This window comes from Lasioglossum baleicum, chromosome 8 (genome assembly GCF_051020765.1).
Source record: "Lasioglossum baleicum chromosome 8, iyLasBale1, whole genome shotgun sequence".
NCBI classification, from domain to species: Eukaryota; Metazoa; Arthropoda; class Insecta; order Hymenoptera; family Halictidae; genus Lasioglossum; species Lasioglossum baleicum.
Window position 1 is genome coordinate 834,984 of NC_134936.1, and position 26,489 is coordinate 861,472.

General features: G+C 45.3%; 1 protein-coding gene across 1 annotated transcript in view; it reads right to left on the minus strand.

Moving 5' to 3' along the window:
- LOC143211245 (dynein axonemal heavy chain 5-like) overlaps positions 1–26,489 on the minus strand; it is a 179,722-nt gene that overhangs the window by 85,730 nt on the left and 67,503 nt on the right. The window lies entirely within an intron of this gene.

Sequence of the window (26,489 nt, forward strand, 5' to 3'; positions counted from 1 at the left end):
TTTCTGAAAATATCTTTTTTCATTTTTAAAAAGACATCCGGGATTTTCCGAAAAACGGGCTTCATGGACTTTTTCCTTTGATATTATGTGAGAGAAATTGGTTGAGATCACACCCGACAAGACCCGACCGCGGTCGGCATTTGGGTTTGAAAAAGTGGCGGGAACCTGCAAATAAGCAATACTGCTTTTAATACTGGCATAACTGACTCCGATCGTACTTAAGGGGGCCGGCGCGGCCGTGCAAGAGTGTGTGGGCACACGCACACATCGCTAAATTCGCATATACGTATATGCAATTACAAGGTTTACGACTTTTCGAAATTACGCTTCAGCATTGCAAGGAGTAGTTCAGAATTGGTCAATTATGATTCCTAAAAGTCGTGGTACGGTGGGTACGGTGCCCAAAATGCATATTTTTACGTTATAGAGGAATAATTTGTAATATTCGGCGGAGACGAACAACAATTCGGCCTGTCACAAACGACAATACAGCACCTCGAGTTGGTGCCACAATCTGGTTCCGAAAAGTTTGACGGTTGGACGTTACAAATGTTCCTATAGAATATGGCTGACAATGCAGGTCGATATTATATTGTCCATCGATAATACAGTGTCCATCGTCCATGCAAACACTAAATTTATTGAACAAAAACACTGGTACGCGAAGCGGCTATCTTCTGACGTCTTATTTACTTCGGTTGCCTCGTGACAGGCCAATACCAGTGGTGTTGGACAGGCAATATCTGCCGAATATTATAAATTACTCTAATAACGGTATAACGGTATAACGTACGACCTGCATTATCAGCCATATTCTATTGGAACATTTGTAACGTCCAACCGTCAAACTTTTCGGAACCAGATTGTCATGCTACTAGTGCAAAATTTCGGAACCTCGAGGTGCTGTATTGTCGTTTGTGACAGGCCGAATTGTTGTTCGTCTCCGCCGAATATTACAAATTATTTCTCTATAACGTAAAAATATGCATTTTGGGCACCGTACCCACCGTACCACGACTTTTAGGAATCATAATTGACCAATTCTGAACTACTCCTTGCAATGCTGAAGCGTAATTTCGAAAAGTCGTAAACCTTGTAATTGCATATACGTATATGCGAATTTAGCGATGTGTGCGTGTGCCCACACACTCTTGCACGGCCGCGCCGGCCCCCTTAACACTTTACCGACCGGTAGCCTATTCATCGGCTTTTTTTAACCTGTATAATAGGTTATTAATACAATTATATTATACAGAATGGAGTATTTATCCTGGAATATCTAAAAAAAACGAAATTCCAGAGAAAAAATATTTCAAATAAAAAGTTTAATGCAAGGAAGGGCTGATACACCAATCATATCTATTTTAAATTTTTATCATGTTTTCAAGGTCATTCCAAGGTCAACTTCATTTTTTTTTAATGGAATGAGGTATTTTTTAATACATCAATCGATGCAGTTGGACATTCGTTATAAAAAAGTACTAACCCATGTGCTTTAATTCACGATCGGCACCACGGAAATTCGTGCCGTTTTCAGAGTACAAGTTAGTAGGAAGCCCTCGGCGACTGACGAATCGTCTAAAGGCAGCGGTGGAGGAATCTTCGACAAGTTCGAGATGCACCGCTTTGGTAGCAAGGCATACGAACACTGCGAAGCAATATTTTCTCGTCTTTTGACCTCTACCGACAATTGGAAGTATGTTAATTGGACCGGCATAGTCCAGCCCAGTATGTGAAAATGGAGCCGAGGGAGTGACTCCAAAGTTTGGAAGGTCTCCCATCAGCTGAGTAGCAGCTTGCGCCCTTTGCCGAATACAAGGAATGCATCGATGTATGTGGGCGCGTACTAAGGATCTAGCCGATATTATCCAATATTGTTGTCGAAGAACGCGAAGAGTTAACTGCACGCCTCCATGGAGAGTGCGCTTGTGTACATGATCGATTAAAAGTTCTGAAATTCGGTGTTTCGGCAATATAATGGGATGTTTTTCCTCATAGATTAGAGATGCATGCTCAAGCCGCCCGCCAAGCCGAATTAATAAATCTTTCCCGAGGATGGGATGTAAAGAAATAAGCGAACTGGACTTCGGAACCGGTGCATGATCCTTTAAATACTTGATTTCAGCATGAAAGTGTTTCTTTTGAACGTAAGACATCCAATACAGAGAAGCATTTCGTATCTCGGCGGCGGATACAGACAGTGAATGGTACAGCGAGCAAGTAGACGACATACGTAGTTTTTTTACAAGAATTCTGGACGAATCGAAGTACATATGCAGTGACTCGACAGAGTCGAGTCCAGCTTGAGTATTGATATAGAAGATCCCATTCAGGGTGTGTCGACAGTAGGTGAACCTGTGATTTACGAGATTCAGATGAGGCGATTTCTCGTGAGTCTTGCTCTTCGCTATTCGAACGGGTGTGATCGGGCCAGAAAACGGATGGACGAGATAACCAATCCGGTCCAGACCACCACAGCTTATGGGTAGCGAATACAGAGACGGAGATGCCTCGCGAGGTGCAATCAGCTGGGTTTTCTTGAGAACGTACATGTTGCCACTTTACCTGCGGAAGCCGAGTTTGGATCTCGGATACGCGATTTGCGACGAATGTATTCCAAGTAGATGGATGTTGTCTAATGTTGCTGATGGTTTTGAGAGGAGCTACTTTACTTTTAGCCGTCAGCAAGGTAACTTGTATATCCGAAAGGGAATGAAGAACTCTCAAATAAACTACAGCGGCGTAGGCACGATGTGACGCATCGGCAAAGCCGTGTAATTCGATCGCGATTCTGTTGCTTTGCAGTCCGGTCCAGCGAGGAATTTTGACTGAGCTCAATTGAGGCAGAATGTTGCAATACGCAGTCCATTTTTACGAAATTCAAGAGAGGTATCTTCATCCCAATCTTTCTTTAAGAGCCAGAGCTCTTGAAGCATTATTTTTGCGACAATAATCACGGAAGATGTCCATCCTAATGGATCGAATATTTTTGAAACGATCGAAAGAATACCTCGTTTTGTACACTTTTCCGGCAGACAACAGTCTACCTGAAAGCGGAAAACGTCTTCGGAAGGAGTCCATACAATACCAAGGAACTTTAAGGATTCATCTTCGCTGAGAAAATGATCGGACGCGAACTCACGCTCCTCAGAAGGAATGTTTTCAGGTAATTCGACCGCGTCAGTAGCCCATTTTTGAAGTTGAAAACCTCCGCGATGCAGGAGTTCTACTAGCTGCCGACGAATCTCGAGGAGGGTATGAGTATTGTCCTCGCCGAAAATAGCGTCATCTACATAAATGGAATCTTGTAGAATAGGCACGGCAGCGGGAAAATTGTTTCCCTCGTCAAGAGCTAATTGATCAAGTACCTTAATGGCGAGGTATGGTGCAGATGCGAGACCGTAGGTTACGGTAAGCAATCTAAATGAAGAAACCGGCAGCTGGCTGTTCAGTCGCCATAAAATTCTTTGATAGTCGGAATCAAGGGGATTGATTAGAATTTGTCTGAACATCTTGGCGATGTCAGCAATGTATACGTAGCGAAATAGTCGCCAGCGCAGTATGATAGCAGCTAAATCGCGCTGTAGCTTTGGAGATTAGAGATTTTCCGGACTTGGTTTTGGCGGAAGCATTAAATACGACTCTGAGTTTGGTCGTACTGCTAGAAGGTCGCACGACGGGATGATGAGGAATATATATCGCAGAAGAGTTGGAGGCTTGCTCTTCCGCTATGCGTTCCATGTGACCCATGGAGAGATACTCTGATAAGAAATTATGATACTCCGATTCGAGTATCGGTTGTTTGAGCAGTCGTTGCTCCAGTTTCGAGTAAAAGCGAGATGCGATTGAGTATGATCCGTCGAGATCGAATGGAGGTTGACTCTTGAACGGGAGTCGCACTATGTATCGTCCTTGAGAGGAGCGGGTGCGGGTGTCACGAAAAAAGCGATCGCACCGTTCGTCTTCTTCGGAGAGAGGGAGCTTGGAGGGAACTTCTTCAATTTCCCAGAAACGACGTAACGAATTGTCTAAATCTTCAGAAGATAAACAATTAACAATGGAAGTAGATTCCTGACGAGAATCTTCAAGTTCGGAAGCTGACACAGAGTTTATAAGATTTACAACAGAGGTGGATTCCTGACGGGAATCTTGATTTTTGATGGGACCGGAAAGGATCCAGCCCAGCGAGGCAAGCTGGGCAGTGGGAGTACCGAGAGGACCTTGACGGAGGTCGTTCAGCAAAAGAGAGCCGAGGGCACCGATTAAGACATGAATTGGATGGCAACTGGAAGGGTTTGGATCAGCTAGCTGGATATTGCGTAAATGTGGCTAAGACTGTAAATCCACACGGGATCTACTAGAGCCGGCATAAGCAGTGATACGCTGATAAACAAAGGCTGACAGCGGGAACGATACTTTAGAATTGTGGCATGATTCTAATGTCACGGATACGTGAGATTTTGCCAATCCGTTATACTGATCACCGAAACATTGAATTTGGAGTCTCGTCCGATATCTTTTCGTCCGCATTAACTGGCATACCGATTCGGTTATAAAGCTACAGGAAGCTCCTTGATCAAGTAACGCGCGAAGCCCGAAGGCACGTCCTTCAGCGGTACGGAGTACGACCCAAGCAGTAGCGAGCAACGTATTTGGAACGGAGAGGTCCGTGGGAAGGACCGTCTGTACTAATAGTTGCGACGCAGTACAGGAATCATCAGAAGAGCTTTCTTTATCGACGTGGTCTTTAACTGAAGTCTCGTTAATAGCGTTAGTCGCTTTGCTTGGAGAACCGGCAGCGCGATGTAAGAGCGAATGGTGAGTTCGCTTGCACAGAAAACATCTACCTGGATTTTTACAGTCGGGAGTGACGTGACCTGAACGCAAGCAATTAAAGCAAATTCTATTTTGTTTAACAAATGAGATTCGTTGATCAATTGATTTGGATTTGAATCGGTCACATTTAAATAGAGGATGATTACCGGAACACTCGATACATTTGATGATCGAAACATTATTTACGCTCGAGCGGTTTCGCGGAACGTCAGACACAACTTTGTTTTTGCTAGAAACACCGTCGCTCGTGGCGATCGTGTCGGTAAGACCGCGGATGCGAAGAGTCATGAACTCGTTAATTTCTTTGTGCGTGGGATAATTTTTAGAACAACCACGTTCTAAGAGCCACTCATCGCGAGTGCGTTTCGCACATTTTTGCGCGATCAAATAAACTAACAAATCGTCCCAAGAATCAACATCGCGTTTAAGATTTCTCAGCGCGGTTAAAGAAGGCACAACGGTCTCTCGCAAATGTTTGAGTTCCGACGCAGATTCGGTTTTCATAGACGGCAAGCTAACGAATTTGTGTATGTGTGCCTTTATGAGCGCGGATTCATCAATGTATTCGTCTACAAGTATTTTCCAGGCAGCTTCGTAGTTTTCGTCGGACATGCTGATATTGTTAATTAAAAGCGCCGTGTCACCGGTTACATGGATTTTAAGATAATATAATTTTTGAGTGTTCGAGAGGGACTTGTTCTTGTCGACACTCGATTCGAATAGACCACGGAAAGTTCCCCATTGACTAAAATCACCAGAAAACTTAGGCAGGGAGAGACGCGGTAATTGTACAGATACAGAAGCGGCAGCAACGGAAGAATTAGTATTAGGACTTATCTTTGAAGTTACACCGGCGATGTCCAGCTGGGCGATGGCCTCGCTGAGAGTGTCAGACGCGTCGAGGTAAGCGGTTTCCGCATCGAGAAGAACGTTTGCCTTGAAATAGGGTATAGTCTTCTGGTCCTCTGTTTTTGTGACCAGAAGCAGCCTCGAGTGAGTTTGGCGGCACTCGGTCCACAGTTTCTCTAGTTGATCCAGTCGACTTTTCACTTTGACCAGCGTAATTTAGGGTTTTGCCATCTTTTTATAGTTCACGGTTACACGCTTAATTGCGGCAATCACAGTATCTTGCTGAATTATCAAGCTTTCACTGTTGTCGGTCATTTTTGGTAACGAACGAGTTGTAGAGATGAGTTCAAAGCAGAAAAAACGAGCGAGGGTCAAGCCGTGCGCCTTTATCAGGAAAAGGTGATGGTTTCACTGAGTCTTTTGAATAACCGTTCAACACTTACACAGTTCGATTGAATTCGACACAGTCACAGCGATAATCCGGCTCGAAGGACCAAATTTCTGTTAACAACAGGACTGGCTCGCAGGACTGTGGTTTGGTAGCTTTGTGATAACTGGTCGAGTGTGCGCATATTCTTTGAGTTTATTATAAGAGCCTGACGAGCTCTCTTACAGTAGTTTTCTATACGGATTTCTAGACTCTCACTGCTCTCTTGAAAACCGGCACGCAACACGGCAGCGTTTCGGCATATATTCGTTACAATTCTATTTCGCCAATCAGGAGTTGAGACGACGCTTAGACAAAGACGCAGGGTCATGTAACAAAAACTGTCAACAGTCACGAATGACGGAATCTCCGGAACGCTTGGAAACAATACCGGCTCAAGCAACCGGCGAGCTATTAACGGCTATTTGAACGATATTTCGCTCGCGTAGATATGGTTTTAAACACATGTATGTCGAAAAGTTAGTAGTTCAGGAGATATTTCAATTTAAATAACTCTAAAACACCATTACTGTCGTACTAAGCCGTTAGCGTTTACTTACTTGTGTAACGTCTTGGTACAACAGTAATGGTGTTTTAGAGTTATTTAAATTGAAATATATCCTTTGCTTATGGCCGAGGTGAGGCTAATGGGTCTATAGCTGGAGACATCTTCTGGGGGTTTCCTTTCTTTAGAATTGGGAGGACTTTAGCAGTTTTCCAGCTTTCAAGAAAGTATCTGTTGTTTATACAGTTGTTGAATAGAATTGTGTATGCAGTTATGAGTTTTGTGGGTGTTCGCGATCGCGTGAACGTTCGAGGTTGTATCCTCGTCACGCGCCGCTCTCTCTCTTCGTCGTGACGTCAGCCGCCGACCGCTCTCATAGCGAACCGTGGTAAGAATCCGCGTTACCCCGTTTCCCCCTTTAGGGTCTATCGATCGTGTCCCAATCACCGATCGCCAATTATCGGATGATCCTTAAGGACCAATCCGCGATCCCGATGACGTGAATCCAGCTCGGTTTACGAAGTCTCCGCGAGTCTTGTCGGCTCTTTACGCTCATTACGCTTGTACAAGGAACACAATTCAGAATACAGTCCACTTCTACTCATTGTTATCGTTCTTTATTTCTAAAGTTTAACTTCGCGCACAGCGCTGTGCGATTCCGGCGCCTCCTCCATCGCGTATCGTTCGGTCGTCGATCGTTTCCGATACATAAAAGTGGTCCTTCGAGCCGGATTCGAAGTTAGAGTAAACGGCAAATTTCGGAGTTCACACGTGCTCTCTCAAGATGGCGGACTTCCACCGGCAAGCCATGCTGCAACGGACGATCCTGCGGACGGTTGAGAATTTTCGAAAGATCGGGAAAGCCAACCTCACAATCAGCAAAGTTCAAGCGCGACTCTCTTCTCTCGAAAACGCTTGGACTGCGTTCAGTGATGGCCACGTGCAGCTGCTCACCAATGTACCTGAGGAAGACCACCCGACTGTATCTTATTTCGCGGACGACCACTTCCAGACAACTGAGGATACTTACATCAGCTCCAGGGATGTTCTACTGGACGCCCTCGATAACCTGGGGTCACACGTGAGTCCAACATTGCATTCTCCGGACAACTCCTCCACGAGTCTACTCAAGCCTTCCGTCGCGCTTGCGCATCTTCCTCGCGTACCGTTAGCTCCGTTTAGCGGCGACCCAAACGAATGGGAGTCATTTCGAGATCGGTTCAAGTCGCTTATCATGTCAAATCGCGAATTAACGGATTTCATGCGCATGCATTATTTAGTGTCGTCGCTTACAGGGCCCGCGCTCGAAGCCCTCGGAAACATTCCGATAACCGCCGACAACTTTTCGACAGCGTGGCGCACTCTGACTACGCGATTCGAGAGCAAACGTCGACTGATTAAAATGCATTTGTCGAATCTGATCGATTTACCAGCGGTTGAGCGCGAATCTGCAGTCGATCTGCACTCTTTGATTGATCGAGCGAACGTAGCGAACACATCACTGTCGAAACTGGATCGCTCTCCAGAAGAATTGTGGACGGATATGTTAGTTCTTTTAGTATCGCGAAAACTTGATCCAGTTACGTCGAAAGCATGGTGCATCGCTTCATCTCAGTCCGACACGCCAAAATCATTTACCGAATTAACGACTTTCCTATTCGCTCGTGCGCGTGCGCTCGATGAAATGTCCGTCGAACCCTGCGATTCTGTGACGTCGAAGACGACGTCATGCCCCCGGGTACACGCCGTCACGACCTCGCAATCGTCCGAGCGTCCGAGCGCTTCCTCAGAATTGCGGCGGAGATCAGATAATACGGGAAAGACGAATACTCCGTTTTCGCAATCGTCTTGCCCACTCTGTCATTCACGACACTTTCTGAGTTCATGTCCGCAATACCTAGCCGAATCTCCGGAAAAGCGACGCGAAATTGTAAACCGGCTCTCGCGATGTTATAATTGCCTAAGCGAACGACACGCGGTGTCCGATTGTTCGAGCAAATTCAAATGTCGCGTTTGTCAACAAACTCACCATTCCTCTCTTCACGACGCGTCGAAAAGTCGCGCGAACCTAGTCGATCCGTCCGCGCCCCGCTCTTCACCTCCATTACCGGGCTGCTCTACCGTTGTATCGTTGTCTGCGATGACTCCCCGTCGTCCCCCCTCACTCGTACTCTTGGCGACAGCGAGGCTCAAGATACGTGCTTCGTCAGGCCGTACCACGATAGTAAGAGCTCTCCTTGATCAGGGCTCCGAAGTCACACTTGTCACGGAAAATTTAGCTCAATTGCTTCGTGCAAAAAAGACCCGTAGAAATGTTACGATTTCCGCGGTCGGCGGAGCCCACGTGGAAACTGTGCGATCGTCTGTCGAAATTCACGTGAGTCCAGTCCACTCGACTACTCCGTCGCTGGTCACAACTGCGTTGGTTATGCCAACGTTAACAGCTTATAACGCACAATGCACTGCAGATCCGTCTTCATTCCAACATTTGAAAGATCTTCAGTGGGCAGACCCGGTGCCCACAAATTCCGAGTCCATTCAAATGATCCTCGGAGCAGATCTATATGGCGATGTAATCCTAGACGGGATTCGTAAAGGACGTCAGGGACAACCGATAGCCCAGAATTCAATTTTCGGGTGGGTTATCTCGGGGCCCATTCCATCTTCTTCCGTCGATCGCGACGGTTCCTCCACCACGAACTCTTCCTTTTCGTGTGTAGAAGTTTCATCGTGCAAGAAGAATCGGTCCTCTTCGATCGCATTCTCGCACCACTGCTCTTCCTCTTTGGAGTCGGAGCTGCGTCGGTTCTGGGAGGTGGAAGAACTCCCTCGGTGCTCTTCGCTGTCTTCAACAGAACGACAATGCGAAGAACATTTTATGACCACTCACTCGCGCAATCCAGACGGACGGTTCGTAGTTCGTCTCCCGTTCACTCGCGATCCTCCGCTTGAAATAGGTCACTCTCGGCACTCGGCAGGACGCATACTACTCGCATTGACCAACAAATTCCGCAAAGATACCGAACTCGAACGAGAATACTGCGATTTTATGCGCGAATACGAAGCCCTCGGCCACATGCGACTCGTGACCGCGGAACTCCCCCCGGCCACACAGGCTGTCTACATTCCCCACCATCCTGTATTTCGGCCCGGGAGCGCAACGTCACATTTGCGCGTAGTCTTTAATGCATCAAGCTTGACCTCTAACGGTCACTCGCTCAATGACCTGCTCCTAGCAGGCCCAAAATTACAGACAGACCTGCCGTCTGTAATTCTGAAATGGCGTCATCACCGGTACGTTTACAGTGCTGACGTCGCAAAAATGTATCGACAGATTTTGGTCGATCCTCGCGACGTCAATTTTCAACGCATTCTTTGGCTAGATACCATTACAAAATCCCCTATCGACCACGTCCTGCTCACGGTCACATACGGCATGACGTGCGCTCCGTTCATTGCGCTTCGAGTCATTCAGCGCCTCCGTGAACTCGAGGGGGCAAATTTCCCTCTTGCGGTGCCCATTCTACGCGATCAGATTTACGTCGACGATGTCCTCTTTGGTGGCGATTCTGTCGAACTTGTCCGCGCGCGCCGCGATCAAGTCGTAGGGCTACTTCGCCGCGGAAAGTTCGAGCTTCGAAAGTGGTCGAGTAACTGCACGGAACTTCTTAGCGACATAGATCCGTCCGACCATGGATTGGCCTGCACCAGGTCATTGGCCGTCGATGACCACGTCAAGGTGCTCGGGATCGGGTGGAACCCGTTGGACGACGCGTTCCAAATTCAATTAAATATCCCGACGACCGTTCCCGAAACAAAGCGAGCGATTTTATCGGCGATTTCGAAAATTTATGATCCGTTGGGCTGGGTGACCCCCGTTACAATCACAGCCAAAATCCTCCTCCAGGATCTCTGGCGTCTGCGCGTCTCCTGGGATGAGGCTCTACAAAATGAAATTCGAGTACGGTGGAATTCCGTTTACACCGGATTAGAATCGCTGAAAGCATTATCGCTGCCTCGCTGGACCGGCCTCGATTCCAGTTCAGGTCCGGTCGAACTGCACGGTTTCTGCGATGCTTCGTCCCACGCATACGCTGCAGTCGTTTATTTGAAGACCACCTCCAAATCCGGTGTGGTCAACGTGTCTCTCTTGGCGAGCAAGTCTAAGGTAGCTCCCATATCCCCCCTAACGATACCGCGCTTAGAATTGTCCGCTGCTCTGCTCCTCGCGCGCCTTCTCGAATTCGTTCGGAATTCCCTAAACGGTCGCCCTCACTCATGTTTTTGCTGGGGTGACTCCACTATCGTGCTTGCATGGCTGCGCGACAGTCCGTCACGTTGGAAAACGTTCGTGGCCCACCGTGTGCACGAAATTCAAATTCGCGCTCCCGACGTCGTTTGGCGCTACGTGCCCTCGGAAGACAATCCGGCCGATTGTGCGTCACGCGGCATACTAGGAGGCGAGCTCGCAGCGCATTCTGTGTGGTGGTCAGGACCTTACTGGCTAGGCTCATCCGAGGAACAATGGCCTTCCGAACCCACGTCAGTTACGCCGATCGACTTGGTCTGTAGGGAGGAAAAGGCTGCGGTGTCCGTGGCTACAGTCACTTCCGAACCTTGGGACTTGTCGTCCAGATATTCGTCGTGGCCGAAACTTCTTCGCGTTACGGGATATCTATTTAAATTCTTGCGCGCTTGTCGCCCACGCCGCTCGCGTTCTCTCGCTCCCTCGACGCCAGGCCGAACTCTGTCGGCCGAGAACTGTGCCGCCGCGCGAATCTTCTGGATCAATTCGTCGATGACGACGGAATTCTTCGAGTCGGTGGACGTCTACGACACGCTCCGGTGGCATTCAGTGTCAAACACCCAATCATACTCGCGTCACACCCATTGGTCAAGCAAATCATCGAGCATGCTCATCTACGCGCCCTGCACGCAGGCCTTCAATTGACCCTACATACGCTGCGGCAAACCTTCTGGATACTCCGTGCTCGCAGTTTGGTCAAGAGCACAATTCATGCTTGCGTAGTGTGTGTTCGCGAACGGGCCGCTGTCCCAGCTCAGTTGATGGGCCAACTTCCGACTCCACGCGTCTCCCCTTCGTCCAGATGTTTTTCTCACTGTGGAGTGGATTATGCTGGTCCGTTTCAAATCCGCGCGTCGTCCGGGCGCGGTATTACGTCGCGCAAAGCGTATGTGTCTCTGTTCGTGTGCCTAGCCACGAAGGCAATTCACCTCGAACTAGTATCCGACTATTCCACCCCAGCTTTCATTCGCGCATTTGATCGATTTTGTTCTCGACGTGGAATACCTTGCGCCATGTATTCCGATAACGGGACCACATTCGTCGGCGCGGACCGTGAATTATGTCGAATGTACCGAGCGACCCTACGGAATCCGGACTTTCTAAATAAAACCGCCAGCGACTGTATCGTTTGGCATTTTATTCCCCCCTCCGCACCGCATTTCGGAGGTTTGTGGGAAGCCGGAGTGAAGAGCCTCAAACACCATCTGAGGCGGGTTGTCGGTGCTCGAACCTTTACGTTCGAGGAGTTTAGCACTTTGCTATGCTCCATTGAATGCTGCCTAAATTCGCGACCTCTAGCTCCATTGCGAGACTCCGTGGACGATTTTGATGTCCTCACGCCTGGACACTTCATAATAGGCTCCCCGCTCACGGCACCCCCACAACCGTCCGTCCTCGAACTGTCCGAGAATCGCCTCACGCGTTGGCAGCTCGTCAGATCTGTGACGGAACATTTCTAGAAGCGCTGGGTGAACGACTATTTAAACACCCTCCAGCAGCGAAGCAAGTGGCGACAGGAGCAGCCATCAATCGAACCCGGTCAGCTCGTCTTAATCCGGAACTCCGCGCTTCCCCCGTGCAAATGGGAACTCGGTCGCGTGAAAACCGTGCATCCAGGGGCAGACGGTCGGGTTCGCGTGGTCACCGTCAAGACCTCTTCAACCGAACTGACCCGTCCGATTGTGAAGCTGTGCCCGCTGCCAATTGTTTCCGCTTCTACCTAACTTTGTACAGTCACTCCTGTAGATAAAATTGTATTATCTCGACTCGTTAGTTGAGGTCTGCGTTAGCTTTGAGTTCGCGTGCGCCGAAAATGAAACTTGCGTGGCTGCGCGACGCCACCACTAAAAATCAAACGATAATGATTCCTCTGTAACGACTGTACACGTTCTCGAGACACTATAGACGATTACGCATTAATTAGGAGCACGAACTACTATAAGCTAGTTTGTATACCGCTCTAGCTGAATGCGAACACTCTTTGTTAGCCGAACGCGGTCTTGGAAAAGGCGTTAGACGGGGAATAGATGTTCGACAGCGAACCTTCGGTTCCAGAGAAGAGTGCTATTCATGTTTGCGTCGTGAGTGTTCGTTTTGCGTCAAACAACAAAATTCTGTATGCGATGCGGCGGCGTTAACTCGTCGCTCTCTTTGAAAGCAACGTTTCAAGGCGGGCGGTATGTTCGCGATCGCGTGAACGTTCGAGGTTGTATCCTCGTCACGCGCCGCTCTCTCTCTTCGTCGTGACGTCAGCCGCCGACCGCTCTCATAGCGAACCGTGGTAAGAATCCGCGTTACCCCGGTTCCCCCTTTAGGGTCTATCGATCGTGTCCCAATCACCGATCGCCAATTATCGGATGATCCTTAAGGACCAATCCGCGATCCCGATGACGTGAATCCAGCTCGGTTTACGAAGTCTCCGCGAGTCTTGTCGGCTCTTTACGCTCATTACGCTTGTACAAGGAACACAATTCAGAATACAGTCCACTTCTACTCATTGTTATCGTTCTTTATTTCTAAAGTTTAACTTCGCGCACAGCGCTGTGCGATTCCGGCGCCTCCTCCATCACGTATCGTTCGGTCGTCGATCGTTTCCGATACAGTGGGCATATGTTTGAGTACTATTGGGGTATGTCGTCAAGGCCTGAGGAACATTTATTTTGGAGATATTTGAGGATGTAATTGGTGCCAAAAGTGCTACAGAAAAGTTATAATAGTTCTCTGGGTTGTTAGGGTTAGTTACGTTGTTGGAGTCTGAGAAAGATGTGATGGTTGTGTTTCTGCTAAGGTTATTTTTGAACGTGTTGATTAGTTTGGTTGCTTCCTCCTCTACAGATTTTTTAAGTGGTGTGGAGGTGTTGGTGTATCGTGGGGAATTGATCTTTTCGTAGTATGATTGTGTTAAGGATGTCTATGGGGTCTTGAATAAAGTACTTGTTATCTATTTAAAAGGATTATATCTTTGTTTTGTCCTGCTATGTGATCAATTTTTAGTTGCTGTTTGGGTCTGAAGAACTTGTTTATCTTGGGGAAGAAGGATTCTGATTTTTTGTAGTCTATGGATTTGATTAACGAGTTCCAGTATTGTTCAGTATTAGAATTGTGAATTTGCCGGTCGTTACGCCAACCGTCAAGCTCCGTTCGCTCTGCTCTTTTTCAAGCGTGTTTAGAGTCGCGTAGCGATCACGCGTAACCGTAGCGCAAGGCTACGGTGTGTTTGTCAGCGCCCATCACCGGCAAATCGCCACGATTCGAATCTCGAACCGTCGTCTCGCTGGATCATGCGATCGATCCGGAACCAATAGCGTACGACCCCGCCTGCCGTTTCGGAGAATATTTAAAGGCCCTCCCTTGGCGGAGCGACTCTCGGTCTGTTCAGTTCCTCATACAAGTTCAAATCTTTTCTCGTCTCTACACTATTGTCTCTTCTAGTAATTTCTTTCGGGTTACGACAATCGCTGCGCGTTTTATAATAACGATCTGTTCGCTTGTTTTTCTCGATCGTTGGTTCAGTTGCCATCGCGTCGCGTTGCGTGCGTTGCCTTGCGAAAAGATCTCCGATCGCACGCGTTCAAGATCTCCATTCGCGGTGGTCCTCGTGAAAAGGATCATTCAAGATCGTCCGTCGCGCTCAAAAGGCAACGGCCAGCACGTCGCAAGATCTCCGCTTCCGTCAAGCGAACCTAAACAACCACCTTCTTTTAATAAAGCGCAGTGTGAATATCAGCTCGATTTAATTTTCATCACCGAACCTCATCCTCGCCTTTTCCTCGCGCGCTCATTGCTGAACGGTCCCGGCATCAGGTGCTTCCGACCTTAGGTCAACGCCGAACATTTTGGTCCTTCGAGCCGGATCGTGCAGTGAATCGGTAGGTGAGGAGGTGCTCGAGATTTGTTCCTCATGGCGGACAACTTCGACAGTCAGCTGCAGCAGCAGCATTCTATCGAACGTGCTGTCGCTAACCTAAAGAAGCTGGGGAAGAACAATTGGACACCGACCCTGTTGCAGATTAGGATCGATCACCCCAAGTTCCAGTGGAGTAGGGTCGTCGACGGGTACACGCAACTCATCGTCGCCATCACACCGGAGGAACGAGTGAAGCTCCCGTACTTCAAGGAGAACCATTTCGCTGCAACGGAGAAAGCCTACTTGGACGCGATTACGTTTATGCAGACCCAACTCAATGAGCTGACCAGCGACGCCGTAAGTACGACCGAGTTGCCAGACGACGGACAAGCGTGTCCGTCGGTCTTCGGGAATCAGTTGATTCCACGGTTGATCCCATCGTTCGACACTCAGTCTTCCATCGACTGTCGCGCTCGTGATCCCGAAAAATTTGCGGAAAATTCGGATTCCTCGCTCTCCGCGCTTCCTGAACGCGTCTCGTCGCTCCTTGCAGCCGGTTCCTCGAGTGTTCACGCCGCGACCGCCTCGCAACCCTCCACGACTTCGCGTCCTCCATGTCCCGTTTGTCGGGCGTCTCACATGTTCAGGTCGTGTCCGAAATGCAAGGCGCGAAGTCCCAGCGGCCGTCGCAACCTCGTTCACAAGTTTTCTCGCTGCTTCAATTGCTTGAGCCACAGTCATGCCCTCCGAGACTGTCCAAATAAATATTCGTGCCGCGTGTGTAACAAGCGTCATCACTCGCTCTTGCATGAGGACGCCCCTCCTCCGGAGCCTCCGTCTTTGGAATCCTCGACCGCGTTCGAGATCCCGACCTCAGAGGTCAGTTCGTACCTCGCGCCCACTCCTGTGGCCCCGAGTATAAGAACGAAGCCTCCGTCTCCGGAGTCTTCTACCTCTTCAGCGGCTCCATCCTCCGAGGTCAGTACGCTCCTTGAGCATACTCTCGCTGCTCCGACCGTAGGAACAGCTTCTCCGTCTCCAGGGTTCTCTACTTCTTCACCGGTGACGTTAACCGAGGTCAATTCGCATCTCGCGTCCACCCTCGCGTCCTCGAGCTCATACACAGCGCCTCCGTCTCCGTGGGTACCTCTCGTCTCCGTGTGCATGTCGAAGAGCATGCACGACATTCGAGCTATCGCTCATTTCTCAGAGTTCTTCGAACTCCTTTCAAAGTACATGTCGAAACGCATGCACGAAGTTCAAACTCTCGCTCATTCCTCGGAGTTCTCACAACTCCTCGCAACGTGCATGCCGAAGCGTATGCACGTCTTTCGAGCTCTCGCTCATCTCTCGGAGTTCCTCGAACTCCTTTCAAAGTGCATGCCGAAGCGCACGCACGACGTTCGAGCTCCCGCTCGGTTATCGGAGTTTTCTTGAAACTCCCCTCAACGCGCATGCCGACGCGCATGCACGACTTTCGAGCTTCCGCTCCTTCCTCGGAGTTCTTGCAACTCCTCTCATAAGGTTACCTCTTGCAAGTTTGAATGAGAGTAGGATATATAGGCGGGTTCTAATTCACTTCTCAATTCAGGCGGTTCTGAGGAACTTTCCAATTCACGGGAGAGCGGTACCGCATTGCACAAGCATTACGTCATCTAGGCCAAGGACAAAACTGTTAGGCACCGCCCCCTTCTTTCTGACGTCATCTAGGCCAAGGACAGAGCTGCTGAGTCATCACTTAATGGTAATGCACAAGCATTACGTCATCTAGGCCAAGGACAAAGCTGTTAGGCACCGCCCCCTTCTTTCTGACGTCATCTAGGCCAAGGACAGAGCTGCTGAGTCATCACTTAATGGTATTGCACAAGCATTACGTCATCTAGGCCAAGGACAAAGCTGTTAGGCACCGCCCCCTTCTTTCTGACGTCATCTAGGCCAAGGACAGTGCTGCTGAGTCATCACTTAATGGTATTGCACAAGCATTACGTCATCTAGGCCAAGGACAGAGCTGCTGAGTCATCACTTAATGGTATTGCACAAGCATTACGTCATCTAGGCCAAGGACAAAGCTGTTAGGCACCGCCCCCTTCTTTCTGACGTCATCTAGGCCAAGGACAGAGCTGTTGAGTCATCACTTAATGGTATTGCACAAGCATTACGTCATCTAGGCCAAGGACAAAGCTGTTAGGCACCGCCCCCTTCTTTCTTACGTCATCTAGGCCAAGGACAGAGCTGCTGAGTCATCACTTAATGGTATTGCACAAGCATTACGTCATCTAGGCCAAGGACAGAGCTGTTAGGCACCGCCCCCTTCTTTCTTACGTCATCTAGGCCAAGGACAACGGTTTCCGAGAAAATTGAGAAAACATGGTTTTTAAACTCATTTTGCTCGAATATCTTCTAAACTACTTATCCCACAGGATTTGTTGTTGACAATTCCTTTAGATTTTTTCATTGCGCATCTTTTATGTCATATTACTTTTTTTCGTACAACCCACGGTTTCCGAGAAAATTGAGAAAACATGGTTTTTAAACTCATTTTGCTCGAATATCTTCTAAACTACTTATCCCACAGGATTTGTTGTTGACAATTCCTTTGGGGTGGTACCGCAGAGCGGTATTGCGCAAGCATATATTACATCATATTTTATTGCATCATATTTTTTCGCGGGGAGGGGGGACAATCCCTATGAAACATGATACTCCTTTGGTATTGCACAAGCATTACGTCATCTAGGCCAAGGACAAAGCTGTTAGGCACCGCCCCCTTCTTTCTGACGTCATCTAGGCCAAGGACAGAGCTGCTGAGTCATCACTTAATGGTATTGCACAAGCATTACGTCATCTAGGCCAAGGACAAAGCTGTTAGGCACCGCCCTCTTCTTTCTGACGTCATCTAGGCCAAGGACAGAGCTGCTGAGTCATCACTTAATGGTATTGCACAAGCATTACGTCATCTAGGCCAAGGACAAAGCTGTTAGGCACCGCCCCCTTCTTTCTGACGTCATCTAGGCCAAGGACAGAGCTGTTGAGTCATCACTTAATGGTATTGCACAAGCATTACGTCATCTAGGCCAAGGACAAAGCTGTTAGGCACCGCCCCCTTCTTTCTTCCGTCATCTAGGCCAAGGACAGAGCTGCTGAGTCATCACTTAATGGTATTGCACAAGCATTACGTCATCTAGGCCAAGGACAAAGCTGTTAGGCACCGCCCCCTTCTTTCTTACGTCATCTAGGCCAAGGACAGAGCTGCTGAGTCATCACTTAAAATTTTTTCGCGTGGAGGGGGGACAATCCCTCTGAAACGTGATACTCCTTTGGTATTGCACATGCGTTACGTCATCTAGGCCAAGGGCAAAGCTGTTAGGCACCGCCCCCTTCTTTCTTACGTCATCTAGGCCAAGGACAGAGCTGCTGAGTCATCACTTAAGGGGTGGTACCGCAGGGCGGTATTGCGCAAGCATATATTACATCATATTTTTTCGCGGGGAGGGGGACAATCCCTCTAAAAGATTATACTCCTTTGGTATTGCACAAGCATTACATCATCTAGGCCAAGGGCAAAGCTGTTAGGCACCGCCCCCTTCTTTCTTACGTCATTTAGGCCAAGGGGAGAGCTGCTGAGTCATCACCCTTATCTTTAAGGGTAGCAACGAATAAATAGGACACGATGGAATGTGAATTGTAGTCTTCGCAAACGTTCCATCGTTGCAAGCGTTTGTCACGGTAAAAAGTTATTCAATAAGGACACGATGGAATGTGAATTATAGTCTTCGCAAACGTTCCATCGTTGCAAGCGTTTTATCGTGGTAAAAGTTATTCGGTATTCATAATTATACCGTGGCGCATCAACGGATGCTCAAGCGATATCTTTGGTGTTGTTTCATGTAAGATCATTCATTGTTCCATACGTGACGGTTTTCGCATACTGTCCGTTAGACTTGTGGAATGAACGTATCGAGGAAAAAAGATGAAATGACAGCACCAACGTTGAAAATTTAGCTTGGCCTCACGTTATAAATTCATACTTGAGCGATCATTTCTCCATCGAGCTGAAAACATTGGTGGTACGTTTAATGCCAAACGACACAACGAGTCGTGTATGTTTCACTTACACGAAAAGATTTAGTCAAGTTGTGGCGCGATGGCCGGTGATCAATTCCCCGTCCGCGATATTGAACATCATCGAAACGGGCGAACATCGCATCGTTGGATGCAAAGTGTAATTATATTTTTGAGAACTGGAAATTTAACGAATGATATCAAATCAAAGTTGAAAGGAATATTTTGTTAACAACCGTGCGGTAGCAAGATAATTGAAACGTTGTTTTTTTTTAAAACTTTTTTTATTTTTTTATTTAGATGAATCAAATTATGCAAATCCTGGACTTGGACGGATTCATGGTTGGCAAAAAATTTCTATGCGAAGAGTTGGCAATAATAAATATGCATGATGGTTCATTTGAAAAAGCCGATTTTAAACTGAACATGGATTTTTCCGATTTGTCATACGCAGACAGAAGAACTGTTACTTACATTAGAAATTACATACACGGAATTCCATTCAAGGATTTTGGACATGAAAAATACAGACAAGCAGATATATATGATGTGATAAAAAATTTTGTTTCTAATTATGAGAATCCTTTAGTTGCTTACAAAGGAGGATCGTTTGAAAAACAACTATTGCAACATTTAGGAATACAATCGGTAAATTTAGAAGTATTTGGTTGTCCAAAATATGAAGAATTAATAAATTATCCTGGATATAATGTTACTAATAATCATATATGTCAGCTTCACTGTTACTCATCGAAGCACAATCATTGTAGTTTAAGCAAAGTTATAACATTTCGCGAATGGCTCAATAAACATATTATATGAATTACGGACTATATTTATTATATGATGTCCTTCGCTCGGAAAATATCCCTACCAGACCAACCGCATGATTATCGTTTTGAATATGAGAGACTTCAGAGTTTTGACAACTGGGGATATAATGATATTGTCAATCCTAAAGATCTTGCCGCAGCAGGGTTTTTCTACATAGATTTGGAGGATTGGGTGAAGTGTTTTGAGTGTGGCTTACAACTGCATGAATGGGAAACAGAAGATGATCCGGTGATAGGACATAAAAAATGGTCGAGAAAATGTCAATTCATTCGCGGAAAAAGTTGTGGCAATGTACCGATTGGGGTGGACTCCGAAACGATTCAGCCACTACCACGCGGTAAAGACGAATGTGGATTATAATGTACTGTCTATCTTATACATGTTAAATAGTCAGTCTGCAAGTTGTTCGGGGGCTACCGTCCTTCTTCAATGCTGACACGAAAGCTTTGCACACGTCGCTCGCATTTTTTACTCTTGATTAAAATAAAATTATTTGAGAATATCTCTTTTGTATTTTTTTTTATTACAACATTACATACAATTCCTACAGAAAAATGAAATTGAAGCAGAATTATCGCAATATAAAGTATAGTCGTTTAGAAAAAATTAATTATCATAATTAAAATACGAATAGAAAAAATATAATTAAAGTATATTCGTTTTAGCTATCCACGAATTATGTGATGCGTCCATTCCCAGCCATTTTACATATACTTTATTTCCTTTTCTGCGTAATATTTTTTCAACTAAATATATGTCAGAATATTTTACCGCGCGTATCTCATGTTCATAAAATCCTCCGGCAATAGACCGAGCATATTTTTTGCAAAGTCAGCATATTTTTCAGGGGACTTGGTTTCATGTTTCGCGATACCCCCTTCTTTCTTGCGTCATCTAGATCAAGGCATACCTTAGAGTGGAATAGTTGCTGAGTCATCATACCCCTTATCTTTAAGGGGTATCATATTTCGAAACATGTTCGAACGTGTTTCGCGGTACTCCCCTTTCTTTCAAGCATTACATCATCTAGGTCAAGGGCATACCTTAGAGCGGAATAGTTGCTGAGTCATCACCCTTATCTTTAAGGGTATCATATTTCGAAACTCGAACACGTTTCTAAGAGCGGTATTGCACAAGCATATATTGCATCATATTTTTTTCTAAAAAATTAGACCGATTTTGCAAAGTCAACATATTTTTCAGGGGACACGTGCACTTGGTTCACCTTGAAACGTGTTTCGCGGTACCCCTCCCCCTTTCTTTCAAGCATTGCGTCATATTTTTTTCTAAGAAGAGTGAAGGGATACATGTTTTAAAAGAGTGTGTGTCGTCGATGCCGAGTATCAAAATGTTTGTCAAGTGCAGTGGATGGGGCTTTCCCCCATCATAGAAGTTATCAAAATGTTATGTTCGGTAACATAATCCCCTGACAATCTGATTGAACTGAGCCATATAAAGGGTTATCGAAACTGTCAGGAATCTTAGAAATCAAACTTCTACCCCCACTGAAAAAAATGTACATCGTATACTGAAGATTGAACGTATGTTTTTCAAAATTTTTAAAAAATTTCTTTGCGTTTCTCAAATATTTTGTAGTCAACGATGGTCCTTCGGGCAAGCTCGCGCATGTTTTCAGATAATTAAAAAAATTTTTTTCAGATTTTACAAATCTCTCTCTCTCTCTCTCTCTCTCTCTCTCTTTCAACCCCGTACTTGTATTGAATAAACCATCCAAAGTTCATTATTTTTTATATCAAAATAATATTGAATAAACCATTATTTATATTACTACTTACTATTTTGCTTACTACTTACTACTACTATACATTATTACTATTATTTATTGAATAAACACAAAATTATTTGAAAGGTCTTATTTTTTTTTTTTTATTTAGAACTATCTTCCTCCTCCTACTATTACAATTCAACTCGTGTAAAACGGCTGGAAATGGATGCGTTGTAGATATATTCTTAATTTATTCGATAAATACTCATCCTAGCGCTTTGATACTTGATATTTATTGTTAAAATAAAAGAAAGAGACGCGAACAGTAGCCGCCGCTGGTTCAAAGGCCTACGTTGTCGCTGTTCTTCGCTACCTTCGAAATTACAGTAATAATATCATCCACTCTCCATACAGCGAGATATTTTTTTACATTAGTGGTAGGGATTCTTCATTATTCTTTGTTTCCTGCGAACAGACAGTTATATATCATGTTATATATACTTTAGTGTATTTCTTTCTTTGAAAAAATTTTATTTACCTTCGAGCGACGATTCTTTGACGAATCCGCAGACGTCCATACCGCGCGGGTTTGGCGGGATTGTATCTGGATCGACTCCGATCGGTACGTTGCCGCAGTTCGCCTCGCAAACGTATCCGCAGGATCTCGACCAGGCGCGATGCTCCTTCATGGGATCGTCGTCCTCTTCCCATCGAGTCAGCTGTATGCCGCATTCAAAACATTCGACGAAATCCTCATCACCCAGATGGAAAAATCCTGCGATGGCGAGTTTTTCAGGCTGAACGATGTGCGAGTAACGCCAGTTGCGGAAACTTTGGAGTCTGTCGCGCTCGAGACGATAATCGGGTGCTGCTGTGGGATTCTGATCGGTTGTTGCGACGGCTGCAGAATCCATCTCTGATTTCGCAATCATTATGAAAACACTATGCGGAAAGTAAAAAGAGTTGTTGTGTTTTTTGGCGTGGAAAAAATTCAAAGTTGCGTTTTACAACTGATACTTTGCATGTTTTTTATAATTGTTAACCCATGCTTGAAACGTTTGCACTTCGCGCAGACAGCAATGGTATGTAACGTTATTTGTTGGTCGCCAACAGTGAAGTCGACACGGTTCACCGGTGACAATTTCATACACGGGATCACGAACTAGTACATCATATTTCGGACAGTTGAAATCTTCTAAATTTATGGAGTTTATTTTCATTTTCCGAAGGATGTCTCTCTCGAAACATCCTCCTTTGTATGCTACGACGGGATTCGCGTAATCACGCACAAAACTTTGTATAATTTTGAATATATCATTCTGTTGATATTTTTCATAGCCGAAATCTTTAAATGGAATCCCGTGTATGAACTTGCTGACATACCATGCAGACTTTCTGTCGGCGTCGGATAAACAATGAAAGTTCTTCCCTAAGCGAAATTCAGTGAGTTCGAACGAGCCGTCGTGACAAACATCGATAATGGCCAATTCTTTGCATATAAAATTTTTTTCTACAATGAATCCGTCCATGTCAATGATTTGAGTGATTCGATCCATCTACATAAAGAAAGTTTTTTTATCAAATTTTCAATCACTTACTAATTTTTTATACTCACCGTTGAAGAAAAGAATGGGATGATAAAAAACACACAATGTAACTCCGTATAGCGACCGTGATTTTCAACGTTTGTTATGATATAACTTCGTACAACGACTGTGACGAGCAATTTATAATGAATACCCCTACCACTAATTCAAAAATCTATGGGGAGGGGATGATATTATTATTGTATTTTTTCTTTTTAATAAATATGAGTTTAATTGTATGAGTGGGGGGAGGAGGATTGTTTTTAAATAAAAACAAATATCTTTCTCGTAATTTTTTATTTGATAAAGTATATATTTTTATCTGCATAAGCGGTTTAAGTAATTTTTTCGAACAATGTTTGTCAATTCATGCTGCAACCAAAGTATACGTGGACACGCTTAACGCGAAGCTTGAATCCGTGATCGTGAAAAAAACTGGTCAAAGAACTGAAAACCGCTAAAGAGACGATAAAGTCTGAACTATTAGCTAAACAGGATGAAAAACTGATCGAAGACCTGAAAACCGTTAAAGAAACGATAAAGTCTGAAATACTGGCAAGAAACGTGTCGACGGTCCTTGAGGGAAATCCATGGATAGCAATCGTCATATTGCATACTATACATGCGCTATACCTGTACCTGTACCTGTCTGTAGCTGCTCATGTACCTGTCTATACCTGTCTGTAGCTGTTCCTGTACCTATCTGTAGCTGTTCCTGTACTTGTCTATACCTGTCTGTAGCTGTTCCTGTACCTGTCTATACCAGTCTGTAGCTGTTCCTGTACCTGTCTGTACCAGTCTGTAGCTGTTCCTGTACCTGTTCCTGTACCTGTCTGTAGCTGTACCTGTACCTGTTCCTGTACCTGTCCATACCTGTCTGTAGCTGTTCCTGTACCTGTCTATACCTGTCTGTAGCTGTTCCTGTACCTGTCCATACCTGTCTGTAGCTGTTCATGTACCTGTCTGTAGCTGTCTGTAGCTGTACCTGTACCTGTTCCTGTACCTGTCTGTACCTGTACCTGTTCCTGTACCTGGCTGTACGTGTCTATAGCTGTACCTGTACCTGTACCCTATACCTGTATTATCGATATAAAGTAGCATCCATCAAGTCATATCAAGTTACCATAAAATCATCAACCTTGAGTCGGTTCCCCTTATCTTTATCTTTTCAAATGCATGTAGGATCGTGTCCGAACGGAAACATGTTCGAACTTCGCTCAACACGTGTGGTCCACAACCGCTTGTGGTGACGTCACTTCCCTCGAGGTGATGTGGAAGTTACATCCTCGTACCCCCCCCCCCCCTTTTGGTTTCTGAACTGAGTATCGAATCGCGTCGTGTCTGGCGTCCCATGATACTCCTAATGTTTTCATGGTGGATTCATCACCGAGAATCTTTGGATGTTTTTAGAAAAAAATATGATGCAATATATGCTTGTGCAATACCGCTCTTAGAAACGTGTTCGAGTTTCGAAATATGATACCCTTAAAGATAAGGGTGATGACTCAGCAACTATTCCGCTCTAAGGTATGCCCTTGACCTAGATGATGTAATGCTTGAAAGAAAGGGGAGTACCGCGAAACACGTTCGAACATGTTTCGAAATATGATACCCCTTAAAGATAAGGGGTATGATGACTCAGCAACTATTCCACTCTAAGGTATGCCTTGATCTAGATGACGCAAGAAAGAAGGGGGTATCGCGAAACATGAAACCAAGTCCCCTGAAAAATATGTTGACTTTGAAAAAAATATGCTCGGTCTATTGCCGGAGGATTTTATGAACATGAGATACGCGCGGTAAAATATTCTGACATATACTTAGTTGAAAAAATATTACGCAGAAAAGGAAATAAAGTATATGTAAAATGGCTGGGAATGGACGCATCACATAATTCGTGGATAGCTAAAACGAATATACTTTAATTATATTTTTTCTATTCGTATTTTAATTATGATAATTAATTTTTTCTAAACGACTATACTTTATATTGCGATAATTCTGCTTCAATTTCATTTTTCTGTAGGAATTGTATGTAATGTTGTAATAAAAAAAAATACAAAAGAGATATTCTCAAATAATTTTATTTTAATGAAGAGTAAAAAATGCGAGCGACGTGTGCAAAGCTTTCGTGTCAGCATTGAAGAAGGACGGTAGCCCCCGAACAACTTGCAGACTGACTATTTAACATGTATAAGATAGACAGTACATTATAATCCACATTCGTCTTTACCGCGTGGTAGTGGCTGAATCGTTTCGGAGTCCACCCCAATCGGTACATTGCCACAACTTTTTCCGCGAATGAATTGACATTTTCTCGACCATTTTTTATGTTCTATCACCGGATCATCTTCTGTTTCCCATTCATGCAGTTGTAAGCCACACTCGAAACACTTCACCCAATCCTCCAAATCTATGTAGAAAAACCCTGCTGCGGCAAGATCTTTAGGATTGACAATATCATTATATCCCCAGTTGTCAAAACTCTGAAGTCTCTCATATTCAAAACGATAATCATGCGGTTGGTCTGGTAGGGATATTTTGCGAGCGAAGGACATCATATAATAAATATAGTCCGTAATTCATATAATATGTTTATTGAGCCATTCGCGAAATGTTATAACTTTGCTTAAACTACAATGATTGTGCTTCGATGAGTAACAGTGAAGCTGACATATATGATTATTAGTAACATTATATCCAGGATAATTTATTAATTCTTCATATTTTGGACAACCAAATACTTCTAAATTTACTGATTGTATTCCTAAATGTTGCAATAGTTGTTTTTCAAACGATCCTCCTTTGTAAGCAACTAAAGGATTCTCATAATTAGAAACAAAATTTTTTATCACATCATATATATCTGCTTGTCTGTATTTTTCATGTCCAAAATCCTTGAATGGAATTCCGTGTATGTAATTTCTAATGTAAGTAACAGTTCTTCTGTCTGCGTATGACAAATCGGAAAAATCCATGTTCAGTTTAAAATCGGCTTTTTCAAATGAACCATCATGCATATTTATTATTGCCAACTCTTCGCATAGAAATTTTTTGCCAACCATGAATCCGTCCAAGTCCAGGATTTGCATAATTTGATTCATCTAAATAGGTGGACTTCCGTTTCCGGTTGTGTGAGAGATTGTGGTAGGTAATTAGCTGTGCGTGATTTTGGTGTGCTAGAGTGGAGTGGAAAGAAGTGCGAGTGCTGAAAACTGCTGAGAGGGGTTAGGAGATCTAGGGATAGGTGGGAGAGAAAGGGATAAGGGTGTGGGAGTGAGAGAAAAAGCAATAGGAAAGGGATAAGTGAACGGAGAGAATAGGTTAGGTTGGCGTGGAGATAGACAGGTGGGCGCGGGAAAAGAGAGTAGGAGGAAGGTGGCGCGATCTGGAGAGAGAAAAGTAAAATAGGTGACAGGTAGAGTAAGAAGCGGGAACTTTTGAAAAGAAGTAAGCGGGAAAAAGTTGAAAGTGTAGGAAAATGGGCGAGAGAAGAGGGGTAGAAAAGGGG